The sequence below is a fragment of the Gastrolobium bilobum genome, unplaced genomic scaffold (assembly GCF_033153095.1).
Source record: "Gastrolobium bilobum isolate Gb01-03AN ecotype WA unplaced genomic scaffold, APGP_CSIRO_Gbil_v1 utg14467, whole genome shotgun sequence".
NCBI lineage: Eukaryota > Viridiplantae > Streptophyta > Magnoliopsida > Fabales > Fabaceae > Gastrolobium > Gastrolobium bilobum.
Window position 1 is genome coordinate 214,053 of NW_026897136.1, and position 6,465 is coordinate 220,517.

The window sequence follows — 6,465 nt, forward strand, 5'->3', positions numbered from 1 at the left end:
GATATCGCACGTTGCTTGGGCCTTTATTTGTTTTGGCCTTTAGTCTTTGGGCTTTAACCCTTGGCGGGCCTATTGTATTTTATCCAGATTAGTTGCCCCTAGCTCGCAGCTTTGGTATTTACAAAGTTGTGAGATATATATCTTATGTGCGCGGTATGTCTTTAGCACGTTTTCATTTTGCATTGCATTGCAGTGTTCACAATAAAAGACCATCATTACCTTGCCATTTTGGGACGATTGATTGGATGTTAACTGTCAGGGGCATTTAATGCCACCGTAATTATGTGGGTGTATTAGTGACAAATGTGGGAGGTTTTAGGTTTCCTTTTGGTGACTTTTCGTATTTGTACTAAGCTACTTAGTTGGAAGAAAATCACTCTAAGCACTTATCTCTATTGTGAAAGCCTTCTTCTTCAGCATTCTGTTTCTGGTTAGCTCTCTTGGTGCTGACACGTCCTGCTCTTCTACTTCTTGTCCGAAGTATAAAACTCAGGTATGCTTCTGCTTTGGCTTTTATCCTTCTTGTTCTGATTCCTAGTTGTTTTTTCCTTTCATTGAGCTAGGGTATGTCTGATAATCGCAAGTTTATGAATTTTATCAGAACGGTCGAACGGTCTGACTCTACCAGTCCTCTTCTAAGGTCCTTACCTAGGTCGAGGTCGTTAGGGACCGGGGAATTGTGGCTAACTGGCAAGTGTACTGCCCCTGGAAGAAAGCTAAATTGAATGATAATTGTTCTTCTTTTCGATGTTTTGAAATTGGATCCTCATCCCAGAATCCTAATCGCGGGATATCCAAAAATTTGTCGCAACAAAGTTCATCACTTCTTCCTAAAACTCTGAACGGGATGGTTAATCCTATTTATATATCGAGTGATTCCAATTCGGATTCCAAAGTCTGCCACAACCCTAGTGATGCCCTAGGTTCAGAGTCTCCTTCGAATGTTAGTTCTCCCACTGTATCGCGCAATACTCCTTCTCCTATTATGCGTGATAATCCGGATCAAGTAAAAAGTCCTAGTTCACTTCCATTAAATATCATTTACCCTGCTGGGTACCCGTATAAGAAACGAAATTTCGACGACTTTAAATCTTCATTTGCTAGTTCTTCTTCTATTTCTTCTAGCTCTACCAATACCTTATAACATCTCACATTTCTAAAACATGTATTAATATATTAAATGTGGATTAAAGGGTAGGATTAGTGAAATCCTGAAATTAAGGTAAAAATACAAAGGAAGGGTAAAACGGTAATTAGCCAAACACGTAACCCTAAGAAAGTAAAATTGAGTAAGAGGTCTCAAATGATAAAACTAACCCTGGAAATGGACTCAGAACGAAAAATTGAGTGGTTAGGCAAGTTTCTGAAAATTTGGTGAATAGTTTTTTACCGGGTAAAAATATTGCGGTACAGTTGCACCGTAAAGTGTGCCGAATGAATTTTGAGTTGTAGGCTTGGATATAATTTATAAATGGTACTTAGGACTAGGAAATATGATTTTTGGTGAAAATTGATGAAAATTGGTGTGTTTGGGGAAGCGTGCCCACGACGCGCATCACAGCTTAAAACTGCGATTTCTCCGAACGACCGGAAAACTCCGGATTCATCTGATCAAGGGCAATTAAAGGACAATGGTTAATGTTAAAAATTAGAGTTTCTAAATAGTTTATGACATTATGGACGTTTAGCGGAATAGGCGGGACTTCGAATTAGTTTGAAATCGCGTGAGGTGGCGTTGGGGCCCACCTCACTTAAGTGGACTTAGCCACATGGCATGACACAAAATTTTAGCACACACTCTCTCCTCCCTTCCTCTCCACCTGCGGCTGTAACGACTGGCAACTTGCAAGGATCAACAAATATCCCCACACACTAACACGAGACTTTTCAGCATGCTTTGTCCTCACTCGCACACTTCCTGGGAGAACTTCCCAAGAGGTCACCCATCCCAGAATTGCCCCAAGTCAAGCACGCTTAACAATGGAGTTCTTCCGATCCGGGCTGCCGAAAAGTAAATGCATCTTGTTAGTATAGGTAGTACCAATTAATTCTTATAAGTTATTCTCAACTGTACCGTCCCATACCAGCACAGTCTCTAGAATCCTTCTCTTTCGGGTGTTGATTCGATTCATTCATGTACCCCCGTCGCTGGAAGCCTGCCAGGAGTCGCTCCTTGTCCGTGCCCTTGCGCACCGGCGATCACTCTCTGCCCTAGTCAGCGCCCGGGATGTTACATGCCCACCAGCTTCTGCCTGGTTCGTCCTCGAACCACACCGTACTGGATGAGAGGCCCTGCTCTTATACCACTTGTAACGCCTGGCAACTTGCAAGGATCAACGACTGTCCCCACACACTAACACAAGACTTTTCAGCATGCTTTGTCCTCACTCGCACACTTCCTGTGAGAACTTTTCAGGAGGTCACCCATCCCAGAATTGCCCCAAGTCAAGCACACTTAACTATGGAGTTCTTTTGTTCTGGGCTACCGAAAAGTAAATGCATCTTGTTAGTATAGGTAGTACCAATTAATTCTTATAAGTTATTCCCAACTGTACCGTCCCATACCAGCACAGTCTCTGGAATCCCTCTCTTTCGGGTGTTGATTCGATTCATTTATGCCCTTGCGCACCGGCGATCACTCTCTGCCAGGAGCCGCTCCTTGTTCGTGCCCTTGCGCACCAGCGATCACTCTCCGCCCTCGTCAGCGCCCGGGATGTTACAGTGGTCGCCATTGGAGAAGTGAGAAGCTTTGCTTCAAAAACTTCAAACCACCAAAACACATCCAAAACCTACTCAAATCCAAAAGTGTTGAACATGAAAGTTGCTCCAAATTAGCTTGTGATCATCTTTCCTTCCTTGAGTGAGCCACAAAATTGAGTGGTTGGGGAGATCATCTCCCTCCTTTGGTGGCGGTTTTTACCATTTTTGGTGGTGGTTGGTGGCGGTTTTGGACCGTTCAAAGGTTGAAACTCACTCTTTGGTGGCCTAGGAGTTGATTGGTGGCAAGCATTCTCACCCATTTATAGTTTTGAAATTAATTTGATTATGGTGACCTAAGAGGGGTTGTTTGATTGATGTAGTTAGAGAGCTGAAATTGTAATTGTATATTAGATAAAAATGGCTTAGAATGATTTTTTAGAGTGATTGATGTCATAAAAATTATTGGTGAAAGTTGAGTTATAACTTCGGAAAATTTGGGTTGAAATGCTATGACTTTGTGGAATTGAGATGTTATGTGATAGTGTAATTGAGTTGTTGGGTGTTTATATGAGTTAATAGTAGGATTGTATGATGTATTAAATTGCTAAATTGGATTGGATATCCCTTGGTGTGAGGCCATGAACATTTCGGCCAAGTGAGCAAATTAGGGGGTTTGATGTTGTGAAATTATGTGATTGATGTGTTGTAGTGTTAATTGGTATTTGGATGAGTTGTGTGTTGAGTGGATGCATTGGAAGTTAAAGAAAAAAATGCTTGGAGTGTGTGAGAGTGTACATTGGACCTAAGAGGAAATAATTGGAAAAATGATGTTGTGATGGTGTAGGAGGGAAAATGGGATCTAAAATGGGGTTGTGGTAGTCTTGGGATGCTAAAGAATAATTAAAAGAAAATAAAAAAAAATATTTTGTTAATTAAGCCTATGGTGGCCGAACCTTGCTTGTGGGGGGGAGGAATTTTGGTGCTTTGTAATCTTGGTTGATTGCACCTCGTATTGATGATCCTTGTGTGATCATTGTAGGTTGCCTCCCACGGAATTGAACTCGGAACCGTGAGCTTGGTGGGTTGCCTTTGGTCCCGGACCAAAGGGATTGTGGTAAGTTGTCTTGAACCTATGCATGTATAATTGATGAACTTGCATATATCCTGGTTGGTTGATATTGAAATGGAAATGGCCTATGTGTAGGCATTTCTGGTGAACCAAGCTTGGTGATACTGTGATTGGGAGCTATCAAGCGGAGGAGATTATTCAGGTAATCCCTTGGTACTGGAGTTTGATCCCTGTGTGTGCTCCACCATGCCCGTTGAGGGTAGTGGTTGGAGGTGTATGTTGGTAATGTAGTATAATATGTTCATGCATTATTGTATGTTAGTGGTACATAAGATGTGCCGAGTCTCAGACCAGTAGACAGTTTTCCTTCGGGCGTTACGGACTTCCACTGGATAGGTCGCCATGAGGGAGTTCCAGTTGACCTGGGGTCGTGGTGTGTCATCCGTAGAGGAGCACACCAGGAAGTCTCGGGTCTATATGGATGGAGGGTGCCTTGGTTGATGTTCTGGGAACACTTCCTTGGTTTGGAACCCGTAGGCTATGTGTCGAGGCTACTAGGCCGAATGTTGCGTGGTATTGGCATCGACCATTCCAGCTTCATCGTATTTTGTTCCCTATGTTTCCCTACTTCACTAAATCCCTTGTTTTATCTCGTTTTAAATGTTGTATTATGTTATTGATATGCATCGAAGTGAGCCATTTGGCGGAGTATTCTCCAGAACCTCTGTGTTACTGAGATATATTCGTATATCTCACCCCGCTTTGAGGACTTTATTTCAGGTAATGCCAGTGGTGTTGGAGCGGCAGGCAAGAGACCCGTAGGATGAGCTTGGGCGTAGGCTTGTTTTGCATTTTGGGGCCATTGGGCCTAGGCTAGACTTAGGACATGAACACCGTATTTAGTTAAAATTATTATCTGTCGTCTTTGTTCATGTCACATTTTGCCTAAGTTTAGTCTTTTATTTATCATGGTTTATTTTGGTGGTTCATGATGTATATTTGGAGGATTATTGTAATATTTGTAAAGAAGCTTGTAATTTGTATTATGGAGACTTGATGTAATATGGAAGCATATATATATAATGAAAGGGAAATAGGCCTATTTTAGGATGTAAATTATGTTTTATGTTTCAAAGATGCATGCAAATGTATATTGTGATTGAAATTAGTTTAACTTGAGAAAGTAAGCATGTATTATGAATATTGATCAAATTGTATATAAATTGTGAAGGGTTGTAAGAGAACCAAGGCATTTTTGGTCCTTGAGTGTCACCCATGTCTATTAGGTACAAATTGAGGTTAGATAACACACCTTCAAAGGTGGGATTTATTGGAAAAACAAAGGAAACTCTAGCGAAATTTTTAGAAATTGGAAGAATTTGGGCAAACTTTGGGAGAGCATATATCCCTGCATAAAAGTCCAATAGGGACGTTCCATATGCCATTTTAAATCTTGAGATATCAACTACTTTGTGTCAAAATTTGAGAACCAAAGGAGAACCACGCAGCCCTGTAGGAGATAGAGAACGAGAATTGTTCAGAACGCCCCTGCACATGGGGCTGTTTCTGGCAATTTTTGGGGAATTTATTCCCGCTTCATTTCTTGTTCAAATTATGTGTATGATATGTCAAATTGAAGCTTGAGGTTCTAGTTTACTGTATAAAAGTTTGAGAGCAATTGGATGAGTGGATTTTCCAGAATCGTTGAGAGAGTGAGGGCTGTTTGGAGCCCTGTTTGGGGTTGGCTGGCAGATTTTCTTGTCCAAATTCAAACGACGATAACCGGAGCAAACAAGAAATTTATGACTCGTGTGATAGCTTGTTAGAAAGATAATTAAGTCTAGAATAACATACTAAAAGATGAGCAGCGCGCGACTTGCGGATTTTCCGCAGTAATTAAAAGACCGAACCATGTTCGGATAGGTAGAAAACGTAAAAGTGAGATTTAGGCTAAGTGTGTTTATGGGGAACCCCATAATGACTTGAGAGGAGTGTTATATGATATTTAGGCTGTTTAAATAATTATTTCTAAAAGAGTTTTCAGTTACGATCACAACTTTATTTATTATGTTTTTTATTGTTTTAAATGCTCGCGTAATAAAAAGGAAAAAGTTTACTCGCATTTTTATAAATGAATTGATGTGATTGTAACTGCGCTTAATATCATAATCAATGTTAACAATACCGGTGTACAATGGGCTGTTACATTTTATGATATCAGAGTCGTTTACTAGGGAACTCTGATTATGTATGACTGTATTTTGTGTTGCATAGCTATATGTGAACTCTTTATGATTAATGTATATGTGATTCCTCAGTGTGGGTCTGATCAGCTCATTCCTTTGTGTTACATGTACAGATATCATGAGGAGGGCTCGTGGTCGCCGTGGAACACGGGGTGCAGATCCTCCAGCACCAGATTTGATTACTGCAGTTCTGAATGCTCTGCAGGTGGAAACAGCTGCTAATAGAACAATGACCGAGAACCTGATGAAAAATAATCAAGATATGATGAATGCCTTCATGACTGAGATGAGGGCTGATAGAGCTCGACACATGAGGGATGATTCTCCTCCACATATGGCTACGACGACTCCTACACCTACGCTATCTGTTACACCTATGCAGGAGGGAAGTGGGGCTAGTCACCATTCTGGTGAGGCTAGTCAGCCCATTGTGGATCCTACATATGTTCC